This window comes from Bos javanicus, chromosome 2 (genome assembly GCF_032452875.1).
Source record: "Bos javanicus breed banteng chromosome 2, ARS-OSU_banteng_1.0, whole genome shotgun sequence".
Lineage (NCBI taxonomy): Eukaryota > Metazoa > Chordata > Mammalia > Artiodactyla > Bovidae > Bos > Bos javanicus.
Window position 1 is genome coordinate 24,890,851 of NC_083869.1, and position 19,848 is coordinate 24,910,698.

Sequence of the window (19,848 nt, forward strand, 5' to 3'; positions counted from 1 at the left end):
CAAAGAAAGGCAATGCCAAAGAATGCTCAAACTACTGCACAATTGCACTCATTTCACATGCTATCAAGATAATGCTCAAAATCTTTCAAGCTAGGCTTCAACAATACGTGAACTGAGAATTTCACGTTCTTGAGCTGAGTACAAGCTGGATTTAGACAACGTAGAGGAATGAGAGACCAAATTCTCAGCATCTGTTGGATCATAGAAAAAGCAAGGGAATTCCAGAAAAACATCTACTTCTGCTTCATTGACTATACTAAACTCTTTGTGTGGATCACAACAAACTGTGGAAAATTCTTAAGGAGATAGGAATATCAGACCACCTTAGCTGTCTCTAGAGAAACATATATACACATTAGAAAGCAACAGTTAGAACTGGACATAGAACAACGAACCGGTTCAAAATTGGGAAAAGAATACGTCAAGGCTATATATTGTCATCCTGCTTATTCTTATTTAACTTATATGCAGAGTACATCATGCAAGCTGGAATTCAGATTGCCAGGAGAAATATCAACAACTTCAGATATGCAGATGATACCACTCTAAGATGGCAGAAAGCGGGAGGAGGGAGGAGGGTTCAGGATGGGGAACGCGGGTATACCTGTGGCGGATTCATTTCAATATTTGGCAAAATTAATACAATATTGTAAAGTTTAAAAATAAAATAAAATTTAAAAAAAAAGAAAGTAAAAAAAAAATAAGATGGCAGAAAGCAAAGAGGAACTAAAGAGCCTCTTGATGAAGGTGAAAGAGGAGAGTAAAAAAGCTGACTTGAAACTCAAAATTCAAAAAAGTTAAGATCACAGTATCTGGTCTCATCACTTCACCACAAATAGATGGGGGAAAAGTGGAAACAGTGGCAGATTTTTTTATATTCTTGGGCTCCAAAAAACTGGAGACTGTGACTGTAGCCACAAAATTAAAAGATGCTTGCTCCTTGGAAGAAAAGCTATGACCAACCTAGACAGCATATTAAAAAACAGAGAGATCACTTTGCCAGCAAAGGTTTGTAGAGTCAAAGCTATGGTTTTTCCAGTGGTCGTGTATGAATGTGAGAGTTGGATCATAAAGAAGGCTGAGTGCTGAAGAATTGATGCTTTTGAATTGCAGTGTTGGAGAAGACTCTTGAGAGTCCTTTGGACCGCAAGGAGATCAAACCAGTCAATCCTAAAGGAAATCAATCCTGAATATTCATTGGAAGGACTGATGCTGAAGCTGAAGCTCCAATATTTTGGCCACCTGATGCAAAAAGCTGTCTCACTGGAAAAGACCCTGATGCTGGGAAAGATTGAGGGTAGGAGGAGAAGGGGATAACAGAGGATGAGATGGTTGGAAAGTATCACTAATTCAATGGACATGAGTTCGAGCAAACTCCGGGAAATGGTGAGGACAGGGAAGCCTGGCTTGCTGCAGTCCATGGGTCTGCAAAGAGTCAGACATGACTTAGGAACTGAACAACAACAAAATACAGAATAATTTGTGTAGAATTAATCCATTTTTATAAAAAAGAAACATCCATGTGTGTGCTATTTTTGCAAGGATACATAAGTGAGTAATAATGAATGTCTATAGCAGAGGGTTAGATATCTAGGGTAAAATGAAGACTTTGTTCTGTGGCCCATTTGAATTTAAAAAAAAAAGGTAACATGTGACAACAACTCCCAAAAAACCCCACACAAGTTTTTATTTCATTTCATTTTTAACACTTAAAAAAAAAAAAAAACATTATCAGTGTTGATTAAAAAGATTGTAATGGCTGAGAAAAAGATCAGTACTCCAGATATTATTTAGTTCAAACCACCATGCCATTCCTGATTCTTAAATTGGCATGACTGAGGAGGAATCAGGCAAGCATTAGTACTGAAGGAGTTTTTTTATTTTAGGGGGAGAGCTGAGAAGCTTGCATTTTAAAACTTTATAAGAAAATGTAAAATAGATAAAAATTGCATTTGTTGAACATATTCATATCTAGAGTTACACTTGAACTCAATATGCCAACATATAGAAAATTTTAGAAAAGTAACATATTGAACATACTTTCAGGATTTCATTTATATGAAAGTTTAAAGCAAGAAAAACTAATCTTATGATATAAATCAGAATACCAGCTGTGAGTATGGGGATATTGCCTTGAAGAGGAAATGGTGAGGTCTGTGGGGTGCTGGTAATGTTCCATATTGTGGTATGGGAGGATTACACAAATTTATATATGAAAAATTCATTGTATAATTATACATTGTAAAATTGTATGAATTTTATGGATTTATTTAATGTGAAAAGAAATTCTACCTTAAGTAGGGTCCTCTTTACTGTAGCCAGATTATATTCAATAGAGAAGCAAAATAGAGAGTAGCATATTAAACGGTTGCACTTAAACTTACAAAGCATCAGAAAGATGTAACACCCAAATCAGAAGAGGAAGGAATTTGGAAGTGTTAAAAATGTGTGACCCAGTGATCCAGGTATCACTAAATATTCAGGGGACTCCAGTCTTCCCCAGGTAGTCGACCATAGTGTTTATCACCTTGTGGTATGCACCCTCATCATACAAAGTTTATGAAATGATGTAAAAAAGAAAGAGCCACATTAGTGATATACAAAACTTTCTGATAATCATACTTTTATTATTTTTCTGTAAAGGTCACTTGCTTGATTATAACTCTGCTAAAATGAAATATACTGAAATTTAATATGTACATTCCTGTGAGCTTTTTAGCAGGCTAAGAACGTATTTCCTGGGATCTTCTCATAAATGTTGCATCTCTCTTCTTTTTTCCTCATGTTATTCAGAGATCCTATAAGATTTCACTTTGGTTGTGTTTCTGATGTTTCCACCATCCTGCCTTTGTGCTTTGAGACCGCTCATCTTTTTTTTTTTTTTTTTTTGAGACTGCTCAATTTTTTCATGTTAACGATTCCTTCCAATTCACTTGAGTTTTTAATATTTCTAAATATTTCCACTTCACCTTCAGGAAATGTATCTGACCTTGTCTTTTAGAAACATTGCACAACTAACTGTTTTCTTCCAACTTTGACATCTATCTTAACTTTCCCATTTCCTCTCTTGCCTAAGGGAAGCTCTTTAAGAAACTAACTGCCCGTCAGGGAAGTGTTTATGAGCTGACCAGCAAATCCCTCCTCATAATTTAACAGCATTACTTTTCTATTATCCTTATTATTGTTCTAGTGTGTATTTTTCCCTTTGGCATGTTTGCTGCATTGTTAACTTAATATAGGTTTTTTTTCCATTATTTTCTCTACTTGTCTTGATGCACATATTTTCTCTCTTAGTGTCAAAATAAGGTGATGGTGAATTATGAGTCCCTTCTGAGCTGAGGACACTTTTGTAATCTGGTAACCTTTGGCAGGAAGTACATATCCCAGTGAATGATGGAGCTCTTAAGACTGATTCACCGTAGAGCATTAGAGAAAATAGGCTGAGGGTTCAAAAATTCCAGGCAAGTTTGTTCTCCTCAGCGTGGTGTATATACTGTGCTCTCACTTTTATACCCCCTATTATGTGGTTAAGAGAGAGGCGATAATGACGGCTTCTTAAAGTTACCTATAATGCACTCAAAACTCTGTTAGGTGTAATGGTTTTAAAAGGTAGAATGAAAACACAGCTAGGAGATCAACACAAAAGGAATCATTTTCTGATAGCGACAGCAAGGCTTGTGTGCCTCTTGATACACACCTGCAACTTCCATTAACTGCAACGGGATTATGAATGCCCCCTTAAAGGAGTGTACACCCCCATCCCAAACGTGGTAAGGAGAAACCTTTCTCCCCCAGAACTTCTATTGATCCAGTTTCTTGTGGTAGAACCAAATCTTGTATCACTACATATTCAATATGTTGTCTTTCTAATGTAAGGGTGGAAAACAACAATCACTAATTGTGCATTGACTCAGTGGATATGAGTTTGAGCAAACTTAGGGAGATGGTGAAGGACAGGGAAGCCTGGCGTGCTGCAGTCCATGGGGTTGCAAAGAGTCGGATATGGCTTAGTGACTGAATGACAACAACAACAATAATATAGATAAACAACCGTCAACCCTATGTAAAGCCCAAACCAGACCCAGATTGATTAATTTTCAGGTTAGAAGCATTGATCTGTAATATCCCTCTTTGACATTTGACCTTACTGACTTTAGGCAAATTTCGGGGTGGTTAACACAGAAATGAGCTTCTAATTATACAGAACTGTTGATTAACAACATGTACAGATTTGTATAATGGGAAAAGAACTTTGGGTTCCTCAGTGATCTTTCTAGCTATACATGAATATAGAAATCTTGGTCATTGATAGGTGCTGAGCTTCATATGTATATATCTCTCACTATCCCCCAAGCTCCCAAAGCATGCATCCAACTCCCCACTGGATGTATTCCAGAGATCTACAGGTACATCAAATTGAGCACGTCTGAAACTGACCAGTCATCTTTCCCAGCAAGACTGCTCCTCTTCGTTCACCATTTCACTGAATGGAAACCACAAGTCCTTCGGTCATTCCAGCCACAGTCCTGCAAAACCATCCTTTCACCTCCCACATCTATCACTGTTGATTCCATTACCTAAATATTTTCTGGAGGCAGCAGAAAGACATCTGTGGTGCTGAGCAGGCAGGCTGCAGCAAGCGTGACTCTAGCTAGCATCAGATTCAGGCAGATGCTCCTCACACTGCCCAGGAAATGTGGCAGCAGGAAATAGGAATCCAGGCACAGTGACCAACAGGGCTAAGGTTCAACCTCAACATCCTTGGGCTCAGAGAACTAATAGATTGGTGAGAGAGGCCGGGGGTGGAGACACAAAATAGGAGTTCCCAGGGTTGGGATGATAGGCAGGGACTAGGTCACACATGGTCTGAAAAAAGAGTCAGTTGCTAGAAGACACAAAGTGAGAACTGAATCAGCATTAAGGGTGACCTCAGGCAGAGCCACAGAGCAGTAGATCCCATGGTCCTTTTGTTTCCCTGGTCTTGAAGCCAGTTCATCTCAGAGAAGTTGGAATGGGAATAAAGGAGCAGGTGGAGTTAGATCAGCTTTTGGCTTCTAGGACTTTGGGGCCAGTGGTCATCACATCAGCTGTCACTGGGTGCTTTTTATAACTGTCTCACTAACATCTCCCTCATTGTTTTAACTTACTGCCTAAGAAGCTTTTCTCTGAACAATTGCACAATATCAAAGGAACAGTATTTGTGCCATTGATTTCACTGTTCCCAAGTGTATTCCAGACTATCAAGTTACCAAAGTAAAGACAGTAAATTGCAGGAGATCAGGCCTCCGTCTTGCTTGGCGTCAGTACTTCCCTGGTGCTGAGAACTGTGCCTAGCCCATGGCGAATGCTCAAGAAATAGTCATTGAATTTTGAATGAATTACAATGATATTATAGTGGTATTTATCACTTTGGGCCTTACAGATTTACAATTCTAATAGTTCAAGACTCACAAAATCCTTTGTTATAAAGGCAAGTGAAAAAATAAAAATATAAGTTTGTAAATAGAGTATGGTATCAATCACTTATAAACAATTATGCAGGGAAAAAACTAGAGGGAAACTCACCAAGATGTTAAGAGTGAATGCCTCTGTGTGGCGAGACTACAGGGCCCAGAAGAGGAGTCGGTAAAGGAGAGTTGGATGGTCCTAGAGGGAAAAGTTTTCATTGACTGGGTGGGGATATAAATAAAACCACTCAGGGAGAAACAAACTTTCTCAGAAAACAAGACATCCTCTATGCAAAGGACAAAAGGAGTGTGACATCAGAGAACATCACATCGTTAGCAGCTTTTAGACAGTTAAGGCTGAGAAACTCCAGCCCTGCAGAAAGAACTTGATGCTGAAACAGTGTTTGTCAAATTGTGTCCCACAGAACCCAGAATTCAATATGTAATAATACTTAGGAAAACTGTAAGTCTCTGATTCAAATTTCTTCAATGTTTACATCACTAAGATAGCAACTATCAGCCATTCACCCTAGTTTCAAGTATATGTTTTTATCCAAAGTGTGCTCTTTGATTAACTTTATTAGTAAATGTTGAGTGTTATAAAGCTGACTGCATAAAATAAATCTGTGCTGATAAAGTGTTAGTCACTCGGTTGTGTCCAACTCTGCGACCCCATGGACTGTAGCCCACCAGGCTCCTCTGTCCAAGCAGGTAAAAATTTTGGAGACAAGAATACTGGAGTGAGTTGCCATTTCCTTCTCCAATGCTGATAAAACATTGGTCTTATCTTTTTCCGTATTGGGCTTTGAGTTTTATTAGAAAATTTTATTGAGGGAAGAAAAGGTTCTACTGCTTAAAAACAAAAGTGGAAACTACTGCCTTCAGGTTCCACAGTGGCCATCTGGAAGCTGCCCACTGTCAGGGCCCACATTACAAATGCTAGGGAGTTTTATCTTGATGGTAACAGAATCACTGATGCATTTGTAAGCAGAGGGGTTACATGTTCTAATTTTAAGGTGTATCTTTGGTAGCTGTTTGAAGATGGACAGGTGGGCAAACCAAGAACAGAGGCAGGGAGATCAGTTAGTAATTTAAGTGAGAAATGATGAGATGAAAGAGGACAATGGGATAGCTGGGAATAGAGTTGAGAAATATTTATAAGCTAGAAACAAGATTCCAGGGCATAGTACACATGAGAACTTTGAGCAGTATTATAATCTGGTTCATTTAATGAGTTTAGGAGCAAAGTGATATTCTATGAACACAATTTGAATACAAAAGCAATCAAATGTAGAAATTTGTGTACTAATTTACTTTTATTGAACAAAAAGCATAGTCAGTAGACTAAGAGATGACACATGCAAATTAGAATAACTCAAGGAGAATGCATTTACCAAAGGGACCATAACTTCCCCAGATATGAGGGGTTAGGGAAGAACCTAACCAGTCCTGAATAATCATTGAAATCAGTCCTGAATATTCATTGGAAGGACTGATGCTGAAGCCGAAACTCCAATACTTTGGCCATCTGATGCAAAGAACTGACTCATTAGAAAGGATCCTGATGCTGGGAAAGATTGAAGGCAGGAGAAGGAAATGACAGAGGATGAGATGGTTGGATGGCATCACCGACTCAACGGACATGAGTTTGAGCAAGCTCCGGGTGTTGGCGATGGACAGAAAATCCTGGCGTGCTTCAGTCCATGGGGTAGCAAAGAGTCGGACACGATTGAGCAACTGAACTGAACTGAGGGAAGAACGATGAGTGATACTCAGGAACCAGCATGGAACTCAAAGCTGCAGAGCTGTCACTAGTCCTGAAGCTTGAAAGATGAGAGAAAGGAGAACAACGGAATTCCGAGACGAGAGAAGGTTCTAGGGTGTGAATTGACTTGAGAGGAGCAGTGACCTTCTAGCCAGGAACCCAGGCAGCTAAGTGTATCTTACAGAGAAGCCACTAGGGGACTATGTGTCTGGATGTCACTCTCACTCTAATCTTCCTGGGGCTGTCTGTTAGCCAAACCCACTCAGAAGCCGAAGAGCACAAGAGGTGATCCAGGCAGCTCAGCCTCCTGAAGCAGAAAGAGGGGTGGAGAAGGATAAAGCACGGTGGAGGGGTAAAGTATCATAGGAAGTGTATCAGATGACCTGTTAAAGCTGTTTTAATTCAAATAATAGAATAAACACTTGTTTCTGGTAGACATCTTTGCATGCTAAGTTTTGGATTTTAGCTATTTGTAACTACTGACTTCATCTCAGGGTAGGTACATGTCATAAAACACTCAACAGAGATTAGAACAGTGCCTACAAGGAGTGCATGCGTGTGTTTTCACTAGTCAAGGACAATGTTTTCCATTTCAGAGAAATGCAAATCAAAACCACTATGAGATACCATTTCACACCAGTCAGAATGGCTGTGATCCAAAAGTCTACAAATAATAAATGCTGGACAGGGTGTGGAGAAAAGGGAACCCTCTTACACTGTTGGTGGGAATGCAAACTAGTACAGCCACTATGGAGAACAGTGTGGAGATTCCTTAAAAAACTGGAAATAGAACTGCCTTATGATCCAGCAATCCCACTGCTGGGCATACACACTGAGGAAACCAGAAGGGAAAGAGACACGTGTACCCCAATGTTCATCGCAGCACTGTTTATAATAGCCAGGACATGGAAACAACCTAGATGTCCATCAGCAGATGAATGGATAAGAAAGCTGTGGTACATATACACAATGGAGTATTACTCAGCCATTAAAAAGAATACATTTGAATCAGTTCTAATGAGGTGGATGAAACTGGAGCCTATTATACAGAGTGAAGTAAGCCAGAAGGACAAACACCAATACAGTATACGAACGCATATATATGGAATTTAGAAAGATGGTAACGATAACCCTGTATACGAGACAGCAAAAGAGACACTGATGTATAGAACAGGCTTATGGACTTTGTGGGAGAGGGAGAGGGTGGGAAGATTTGGGAGAATGGCATTGAAACATGTGAAATGTCATGTATGAAACGAGATGCCAGTCCAGGTTCAATGCACGATGCTGGATGCTTGGGGCTGGTGCACTGGGACGACCCAGAGGGATGGTGTGGGGAGGGAGGAGGGAGGAGGGTTCAGGATGAGGAACACATATATAATTTTTTTAAATTAAAATTGAAAAAAAAAATACATAAAAAAAAAAAGAACTGTCCCTGACCCCACCCCACAACGGTGGACTCCTAGGGCCATGTTTCTACTGTGGGACTCAGGCCATGATCATCAAGGGCAGACAACTGACCAAAGCTGGATCACTCATATTTTCTCCTCTAGGAATATAGAATTAGGACTCAAAAGTGTACCAGTCAGATTTAGTTAGTCTTTGAACTGGGAAGACAGATAAACTCAGAAGCTGTGGGGCAGGGACCTCATGTCATGAGAATATCTATAGAACTGTAACCGGCAGACACGAGAATACATGGGAACATGAGAGAGCTATTATGCAGATCCGTCTCTGGATCACTCGGGCACATCTAAGAGCTGGGGATCTGATACACAGAATTGGAAAAGAATTCAGAGTAGTTTCAGGCAGAATATCAGTTAGATGGATCTTCTCAAGAGAGTAAGGACTGCAGACTCATGAGACATGAGAACTGGGGAAAGGTCTGTGAACACAAGCCACTTAAGACCCCGCTGTTGGCATGAGTTCTGGACTGGGCCGGTTCCACTGTTAGATTTCCAGTCAATGTCACCCCCAATTCCAGTGGAAGTGTGTGTTAGTCACTCAGTCGTGTCTGACTGTTTGCGACCCCATGGACTATATCCCGCCAGGCTCCTCTGTCCTTCAGGCAAGAATACTAGAGTGAGTAGCCATTTCCTTCTCCAAGGGATCTTCCTGACCCAGGGATCGAACCCAGGTCTTTTGCATGGCAGGCAGATTCTTTACCATCTGAACCACCAGGGAAGGCCAATTGCTTGGAATAAGAGAATGGTTTTTGAATTGGGCACTTTTTAACTTAAAAAGATTTAGAATTAAGTATTGATGTGAAGCAAACTCATAGTAGAAAGATAATCAAATAAACCAAACATAGTACTACTGTTTTGTAATAAGTCTTGGAGAAAATCTATATTTTAAGTATGTTAAGAGAATCTGGGATATTAGTTTACCTAACAGGTCAGCCCTGTGATACCAATTTACAATGTATAGTTGAGTAACTTATTTTGGCTTAGGATTTTAAGATAATTTTATAAAAGTTATAAACATTACTGGAAGAGTCAAGGAAACTTTGAATATACCATATTTTTATATTTAAATCATCAGATGCAGACAGCTAACTGCAGTGTTTCAAGGAATGGACTTTAGGGCTAGATCGATGGAGCTGGAACCCAGTTCTGCCAATCACTGGCTGTGTGACCTCAGACAGGTTACTTAACCTCTTTGGGCTTCCACTGCCCCCATCTGAAAAACTGAGGAGAAAAACAGTATCCCCGCCCCCCCCCCCGCCCCCGCGTGTTGTCACAGTCACCATTGAATGAAGTAATATACAGAAAATTCTAAAACCAGTGCTGGTGTAGGGCACCCTGCACAGGTATCTGCTATTATCATTATTAGATTACATGAGAACAATGGGAATATTTCCACACTTTTGCTTGTTAGACAAAGGCTTCAAAAAGTAAACAAACATATTTGATTTCTAAACTTGTAATATTCATAGGAGTTTGAGTAAATGAATTTATAACTAAGATCTCATCCACACACATACAGACACAGATGCTTACAAATCCCAACTTACACTGATGATTGAGTCAGCAGAGAGAGAGGAAAATGAAGCAAACTGCTAAGATAAACAGGAGAGTCCAAGGCTAACTGCCCGGGCTCCTCCTGCTTCAGATTCTTTTAAGGCGCATGTGCCCACCCTGCCCCTGGCTTTCAGGAGACCCTCTGGCCTTAAGATACAGTCCTCTTAGAGGCTCCCTCTAGCAGACTGGGTTTCTATTACTTGCCACACCTATAGCTCCTCACTGTGTTGAATGGGGCTCTGCAAAGCATGGCTCTACTCGCCAGGTATGAGGCAGGCTCCACCTGCTGTCCCATATAAGAAAAAAAAAAAAAAGGACAATGTTTTCCAGGAATGAGAACAATGTGTATTTTGTCACTTATATAAGAAACTGCAATGTGGAAATGAGTTAACTGGTACCATATTTGTAATTAATTATAATAATAGAATCTTGCTGGGCAACGTCTCAACCTTTATTTTGAACTTATTGGATATAGAGGAGGAAAGGAAATGGAGGACTCTAGAAGTCTTTAAAGGCATTGTATTTTATGGAGATAGATCCATAACTTCCTTTTTTCTCCACCTAAATGCAGAATCATTTAAGAGAGAGAGGGTGAGAGATGAATTCAGGCAGACGGAGATCACAACATCACCCTATTATTGGTAAAGCTACAGGACACTGTAACATGCTAATGTTCACCTTTGAACTAGGCAGCCTTACCTAGTCAGTCACTGACAGCCCTGAACAGCACCTGGTCTCCTTGGGGAAGTGGGCACAGCATCTATAAAGCTCACATCAGAGAACTGAGAGTATGCTTTCTTTAAGTACACAGATGCCAAAGGAAACAAGAAAGAATAGAGGAAGAAGGAAACTGATTATACCCAATGTTGTTTCTCCCAAACTCACCAATTAGATAATTCTCTCTTCCTCTTACAGGGAGGAATAAGGGAAGGGATGGAAAGAGGGCAGGAGTGGTACTTTGGAAGAGATCTCAGGACAAGGAAACGTAAGGTGAGGAGAAAGCAATCTCTTTGCTGATAGATGGTAGTATCTTGGCTAACTGGATGCTATTAGGGAATATAGGAGGAGAAGGTAATGGCACCCCACTCCAGTACTCTTGCCTGGAAAATCCCATGGACGGAGGAGCCTGGTAGGCTATAGTCCATGGGGTCGCTAAGAGTGAGACACAACTGAGCGACTTCACTTTCACTTTTCACTTTCATGCATTGGAGAAGGAAATGGCAACCCACTCCAGTGTTCTTGCCTAGAGAATCCCAGGGATGGGGGAGCCCAGTGGGCTGCCGTCTATGGGGTCACACAGGGTCAGACATGACTGAAGCAACTTAGCAGCAGCAGCAGGGAATATAGGAGAAGAGGAAAAATTGTGACTTAGTTTGTGAAACGTTTGCCTTGACAAGCCACTGTACATCCCCATCTTGCCCTTGAGAAGAAGATGGAGATGTACAGCAGGCAGTTGTATACGTGGATCTGGAGTTCAAGAGAGGAATTGGGCTGGAAATGTAGATTTGAAAGTCACCTATGTATAGAAAAATGAAAATGGATATGGAAGATGGATATGGATAACAATGCCTTGAATTCAATGTACATAAAAATAGAAGAGAGCTCTATATGGAAGCCTGGAGAACACCAGCATTCAAGGAAACAGGTGGAACAAAGTGATTATAAAAAGTACTGAAGAAAGACAAGAGTCAAGAGTGGATGGGATTATGTAATCTACAGATTCCATAAGCAGGAAGCCACTACCTGTTGCACTAGGCTGCTCAAAGCTGTGAAACCATCTTTGACTATGCACTTCATATCTAACTTGGTCAAAGTCACCTTAGTGAACTAGTTATAAGAGGAACCCAGTGACTCAACTGGGGTGAGATAGAACACAGGTGAAGGTATTTAGGAGAAGAGTTTCTGAACTCCAATCAGTGGGTTTTCATTATGCACACTTATAAGGTGTAGTGATTAACAGTCTAGTGGGGGAGGGAACACAGAAATTAGGAAAACATGGGGATTTGCCCAACGTTGGGAAAATACCTTGATTTAATTTTTCTAGTCTACCCTCAGTTCTGGAACCTCTGACAGTATCTGAGTTGGGGTAGAGGTAGTAAGGAGTCATTCAAGAGGGTGGTCTGGACAACTTTATTAACAATGAAATAGGGCCCCACACTTAGGAAAGATCCAGAAGTCAGTGTCTCTTCTATACCTTATTCATAGAGGTTTTTTGATTCAGGTGGTTTAAGGCATTAGTTGGCAAACCATCAGTTAATTGAAAAAGTAAATTATCTATTACATCCAATTTCTCAACCAGACTAGATTATTAAGATGTGTCAAATCATTGATTTTGACGCTGTTTTGGATTCTACTTAAAGAAAAATCAAAGGAAATACATATATATACAGAGTAAATAGATCATCACACTTGAAACTAACTCAAAGAATAGTAAGGTCCATGCCAAAATGCATCTCTGCGTGTGTGTGCGCTCATTTCTTAAAATCATTCTTTGGCTGACATTTCTTTTATAGGGCTTCAGGATGAAATAAGAAAAAAGAAAAATACATGAAACTTATTTAGAAAAGTGACTATCACATAGTGTCCAATGAACATTTTTAATTATTATTATCATTGTTACCACTATTACTCCCCACTTTTAGGAATATAGAAATAGAGGAAATGTACATGTAGATAGACTCTTTCTCCACTATACTTCCAACAAACAATTTGAGATTTAGAAGCTTCTGGAACAGTAATTTTTGAACTTTTCTAATTCAGAGAGGCTGGTGAAAAACACAACCTCTCCTTGAGTAAATTCACCTATACATAAAATATTGCACAAATTTTGAAGGAATAAGCCCTTTCAGCATAAACTCTCGACTTTCCAGGGTGGTGAGACAGGGAGCCAGTTGCAGTTACTGTGTGTGTGTGTGTGTGTGTGAAGTCGCTCAGTCGTGTCCAACTCCATGGACTGTAGCCTATCAGGCTCCTCCGTCCAGACAGTGTCTAAAAGCACTATGTTAAGTGTGGAGATAGAACACAGACACATTTAAAAAAGATTTTAAAATAGCCACTAACCTCATGCAGCCAACATTCAGTGGAATAATAGTGTGTGTCCAGGCCTCTGTTGAACATTCTGGAAAATGCAAATATCTGTAAGGCTCTAGATGTCAGGGTCTCAGATTCTTGTGGTGGAGAAGTACTAGACCAGAGTCATGTTCAAAGTTCAGAGGCACAGGGCCAGGAGTCAGCTTGCTGGAAGTGGCAACTGAGTGATTATACTTGTTCCCATAAAGCTGATGATGATTTTAAAATATATTTACTGAGCTGCTACAGTCAATAAAAGCCCCAATTAAGGCACCATTAAGGGACTTAACAGTGTAATGGTGAGGAAGACATTCCTGAAAAGTTTAATGATCTCAGATCTTGACACAGCCAGAAAGTCACTAGTCATTAATGCCATGTCTGGATCTCAATTACAAAGTTCTCTATAAGAAAAACCCCTGGCCTTTAATAGCACACAAGATTATACCTGATTTGTTACAGAGAGAAAGATATACCTTTTCAAATGTATTGTTAAATCTCTATGTTTTCAGTTAAGAGAAGTGGCCAATTATGAGCAGAAACTGCTGAGTGAAAATCCATAGCATGATCACATGCCAATTAGATAAGTATTACCACTGAGTTGAAAAATAATGGAAATGCAAAACTGAACCCAGTATTGTGCTGATTAATAAGACTATGACTGTGCCTATATTGTTTAGTTGCTAAGTCATGTCCATCTCTTTTGCAAGCCTGTGGACTATAGCCTGCCAGGCTCCTATGTCCATGGGATTTTTGAGGCAAGAATACTGGAGTGGGTGGCCATTTCCTTCTGCTCGAACCTGTGTCTCCTGCATTGGCGGGTGGATTCTTTACCACTGAGCCACCGGGGAAGGCCCATCAGGTAATTCAGTTAATTCCCAGTGCAATGTGTAGGAATTCCTTCTGTGTAAAGCTGCATTGAATCTATAGAAAATTAAGCATATAGAGTCTCTCTGCCTTCTTAAATATTCATGCATTTATTCATTCATTCAACAGCTATTTACTGTGAACATCTGTATAAGGCTTAGTGATGGGCCCTGGGAAACCATGTGAGCCATACAGTCAAGGTACTCAAGAACTGTACAGTCCAAACGAATGATGATCAACTGTGATAAGTACTGGGAAAGAGTCAACCCGGTGCAGGTAACAACAGACTGAAGATCTTTTAAGATAAGGTGGTCCAGGGAAGCCCTCTGAGGAGTTAGTTCAACAAAGATCTGAATCATAAAGAAGTCAGTCTTAAAAAGGCAAGCAGGGGAAGAAGGGAAGGGTGGAACTTTTGGGCTACTTTAGCATCTGAATTCCTTTCCTGAATGCCTTCTCATGAAGCAAGTCTCAGTAAGGGGCAGGCTTCTCCAAAGCCCACCTACTCTCTTTTCTAGCCTTCCTTGCAGTTAGGGTTTTGGAATGTGACACAGGCTCGGTCAGAGTTATTTGCCCACAGCAGTAAAACTAGTGAGACCAAGAAGCAGAGTTGAGAATTTCTTTTGATGGCAATGAGTGTAGTAGCAACATTCAGTTCCTAGAGCAGCGATTCCAGGATTCCCTTGCAAAGGCAACAGAGCCCTCTTCAGGCTGGTTCTGGGTATGATTTTGCCTGAAGTTCTGTTTGTCCAGCTCTGCTTTATCTCTCCCTAATCTTCAAAGCTCGTATTGCAGTCTTCCTGGAAATTCTGGGAGCCACCCAATACATTCCATTTCTCTTAGGCCTTAATCAGCCAGAGTCAGTTTCTGATGATTCCAACTAAAAGTCCTGATAGGTTGGAGCACATTGTAGGCAGAGGCATGTGCAACAGTCGTCATAGGAGAGTTAGAGAAAGAGCTTGGAGGAACAAAGAAAAACCCTGGGTGGCAGCATTAGCGAGAAATGGTGGCTCATGGATGAGATGGGTGGAGACAGCAAGTCTGGCAAGAGTCAGACCAAGCAGGCCTCTGGAGCAGAAGTTGGAAACGTGCTGAGCCTACCTTTTCTCAGGGAGACTCATCTAACTCCTGATGCAACACGTCTCTACTGATGTCTGAGGACTCTGAGGCAGGACTAAAGTGTTCTGGTTGGGTGGTTGCCACTCTGCTGTGCCAAGAAATTCCAGAAGACTAAGCCTGAACTTGCCATTTCTAATTCTGTGAGATCTCTCTCTCTTCTTGAAGTACTAAGATGTGTGTCTCTAAAGGCATTTATAGCATTAATTTGGTTATATGTTTTTCAGTGTCCACCAATAGACACTAGCCAACTCCCTGGGATCACAGTGGAGAGGTGGGATGATTTCATGCTTTGGATTAAGACAGATCTGGATTTAGGGGGAGGTTCTGTCAATAATAAATTATATGATCTCAGACAAGTTGCTTCACCTCTCAGAAGCACGATTTTCTCTTTTGAAAAATGAGGTGTATCAGTGCCTCAGTGAGGATTACATCACTGTAAATTACTATGCAGTACCCACCACATAGTAGGCACTGTTAATGTCAATCCTTTTGTTCCTCGGTATTTCATTGAATTGAAGTATTCTGCAGCTACGAAAACAATATATTAATAAATTCGTTGCTTTTGTGCTTACTTTATTGTAAAATGCTAATTTAGAATCAAGTAACATACATTGCTTTCATACAGTTAAGAATTGATCATGAAAATTTCCTTTTTTTCAAAAATTCCCTGAAAGGTTATTGCCATTTACTCAGTTCACTCCAGCAAAATTACTTAAAAAAAAAAAAGTTTGCTTTTTTTTTTTTTTTCACTTATAACATCCCTACATTAATAATGTAGAATAGAAGTAAAACACTGTGTCCAAAACCACAAGGTAGATGTTGTTCATCTTGAGAAGCTGCTGTTCTAAGTCACTTCAGTCGTGTCCGGCTCTTTGCAACCCCATGGACTGTTGCCCACCAGGCTCCTCTATCCATGGGGATTCTCCAGGCAAGAATACTGGAGTGGGTTGCCATTTCCTCCTCCAGGGGATCTTCCCAACCCAGGGATCAAACCCATGTCTCCTGTGGCTCCTGCATTGCAGGCAGATTCTTTATTGCTGAGCCACCGGGGAACCCCGGAGGAATATATTATTCAAATTCTGATTGTCCTAGCCAAAATATTTCCTTATATAATATTTCCCTGGGCTTGAGTCTTTTTTCATTCTAAGAACTTGAAATCATAGATGCTCTATAGATTTGTCACTGACCAAATATGTAACTCAGCTCTGAAGACATTAAAAACTTTGAAATATTCATTACAAAACAAAAATCCTAGAACCTCCCAAGCCCCTTGCTTACTGACTTGCTTAAATAATTTAGTCTAATGAATTGAGAGTCTTTTAGAATCCTTTTCTTTCCTCCTTGCCTCCTGGTCTTTTAACATACATTTTCTGATCTCCATTTTCCTCTGATTTCTTTCTTCTGTTTCCTTGATTTTGGCATAGTTTCTCTTCTCATGGCTGGTGCTGTGTTGAGGAAAAAAAAAAGGTTATATATGCAAATGCACAATGTTTCCCTTCAAATGGCAAATGAGACAAAGCAGCTAGGATACAGGATTCATTTGTCTTTCTTCCTCTAACTACTTTCTGTAAACCACAAGCGCTTACAACCACCAAGAGACCAGTCAAGGTAGATCTTGATTTACATAAGGGGTTTGATAAGGCTGTTTTTGAAAACCTGCACTCCTCTCTTTGAAAATTCCTATCTTCTTGGCATTGAAGTAGCACTCTCAACACCGAAAATTCCTACTTAGCCCTGGTGATTGGAGCCTCAAATGAAAACATTGTCACAACTTCCCACAGAGGGAAGGAAAGAAGCTTTTATTGCTGCTAAGTACAAATGTGAAAAATAATGAACAACGGAAGAATATTCTTATGGGATAATCAGGCGCTTGTAGTCATTTCTTGGCATGTTTGCTTTGGAATTCTAATCACTAACAACAGTTCAGATTTTCAGAGAAAAGAGTATCTACCCGTGAAAACCCTTAGGCAAGACAACTGGAAATGCTTATTGTGAAGAAAAGCAAAAATACAGCAAGATATATCTGCGGCACATGAGAGGAATGCATAAGTGAGCATTGGAACATTCTTTTGGTATTGGTCTTGAGGTGCAATTGTTTTAGGATTTAACCAAATCAACTTTGAAAGCATCTTGCCTTCATGTAAAGGGCTAATCATACTTAGTAGGAGGAATCAATGCTCAATTCTGCTCTATGTTATAAGTTTTACACACAAGTGTAATTGATTTCCAGACCTCTGAAACCAAACTAGTTAATGAGAGTAAATGAAACCCCTGAGTCAACAAACAAACTAATTTAGGGGACTAGCACTATTATTCTATCTTTAACAGTAGGTTTCCGGTGGCCTACAGTTAGGTGAGTGCATTCACCTAACTTTCTGCCTCCCTCATCCACATTTAAGGAGTCATGTGAATTCATTGGGCCCACTCAAATCACATCATCATCATCTTCTTTTAAGATCAGCTGATTAGCAACCTTAATTTCATCTGCAACCTTCATTCCCTTTTGCCACATAACATAACGTATTCACATGTTTTGAAGAGTTAGGACCTGATTTGGTGGGTCCTTATTCTGCCTATCACACTTCTCAATCAGACTGTAAACTCCTTATGTGTCATGTTTTTCTCTGCATTTCTCATAACAAGAATAGGTCTAACTATATTTGCATTTTGATTGTTTCTTGAACTAATAAAGCTTCTCAAAGGGTGGTCTAAGGACCGTTGGTGGTCTTTGACTTTCAGGTATATTGCAAGTTCTATTAAAATTCAAGTCTGAAAAATATGTAGCTAAAGAACCCTCAAGTTGTCTTCATTGCCGATACAAATTTATATTATTTAAAAAGCTTATATTATTTTAAAAAAAAGAAAGAAAAGGAATTAATGACATTTTTCTACAAAAACAAAGGAGGAAGCCAAGAAAGAAGATGTAGGGCGTGGGAAACAGGGGAGGCAATACAAGGCAGGGGAGAAGGGTGTTCTCAACATCTAACAGTACTGGATGCAACCGAGCCACGTGGGAGTGGAGAAGGTGCGGCTCCAGTGAGATGTCTGTAAGATGATTAAAATGGAAGAGCTAGATTACTTGGTGTGTCTGATGTGCTAGAAGGATACTTACACTTCTTTCAGAGTTTGGGGATGAATCAGAAAATTAAACAAATAAAAATATGAGGCAATTATTGTACCATAAAGAAAACGTATTTCCAGAATACTATGTAGCTTTGCTGTGAATAATAATCATTAACAAAATGAATATTGAATTAAATGAAATATTGATTAAAAGGAAAATATAAGTACATAGGAGAATGAAGAGAAGATGGTGAGGAGAATATGTGGATAAGAATGAAATTCTCATCTTCCGTAGTAGGAGGTCAAATAAAATCTGAAACTGAAAAAAAAAAAAAAACCAAGAAATAGTAGCCTGAGAATATTATTTAGAAACAAGAATAAGCAGCTAAAAGAGCAGATATTATTGGAGGGGAAGTTTGGGGCAGAGTCCTGGTATTATCGTTTGACTATTTAAACTACATATGTGCATTAATTAATTAAAAATTAAAATTAAGACAAAATATGTCTTAACATTTTGAAAAACATTTTTTGTAATGGAAGGGTTATTTATAAAGGCAACATTCTTTTACAAGTTGCCCTCTCTTTCTTCTTTATCTCTTTCTCTTTGTCTCTTTTGCATATGGCAAGTAGTCCACAGGAACTTTTATTCTAACCAGAGTGATGTTTATTTTATTCCTTGATTCTAAAACTGGAAGGACTACAGTATAATTTAGCCTATTAACAAATCAACATGCAGGCTAGGTCAAGGTGATCAGATGGTGCCTGTACAAAGTGATCAGGAAGAGCTGTACCAGGGATGGCAGGGCATTTCAGGAAGAGTATCTAACGGGGATGAAAAAGAGTACTGATAAGGAAATAAGCTGGCTTATATTTCTGTCAGACTGAACGATCGGCTGTTACCTAAGTGTGCCATGTATTCTTTCCAGTTGGTTCTTCACATAATTTATAAACCAAACATAACTAGATTCATCATTACTGATATTACCTTGGATATCAGAAGATGCTGAGCTACCTATGCTTGCATTATTAACTCTTTTACTTTATTTCTGGGGGGCTGTCCATGCTTGCTTTGTAGGACTTTAAATAACTCCTAAAATGACATATCCAGAGGAGACAATTTAATTCAATTAAGCTTTGGCAAAACCTCTTCCCTCCTTCCTGTTCTCTCTCTGCCTTCTAGTTTAATAATTATGAGCACACAGTTAGGCAATGATTTGTGGGGCAGTGAGACAAGATTTAAAAATTAGAACTGTCTCAGTAGTTCCGTGGAGAAGACAATGGCACCCCACTCCAGTACTCTTGCCTGGAAAATCCCATGGACGGAGGAGCCTGGTAGGCTGCAGTCCATGGGGTCGCTGAGGGTCGGACACGACTGAGCAACTTCACTTTCTCTTTTCGCTTTCATGCACTGGAGAAGGAAATGGCAACCCACTCCAGTGTTCTTGCCTGGAGAATCCCAGGGACGGGGGAACCTGGGGGGCTGCCGTCTATGGGGTCGCACAGA

At 39.9% G+C, this 19,848-nt stretch overlaps 1 protein-coding gene across 1 annotated transcript in view; it reads left to right on the forward strand.

The window, feature by feature from the left end:
- The window catches only part of LOC133258650 (small ribosomal subunit protein eS26-like), a 201,969-nt gene that overhangs the window by 180,951 nt on the left and 1,170 nt on the right, over positions 1–19,848 (forward strand). The window lies entirely within an intron of this gene.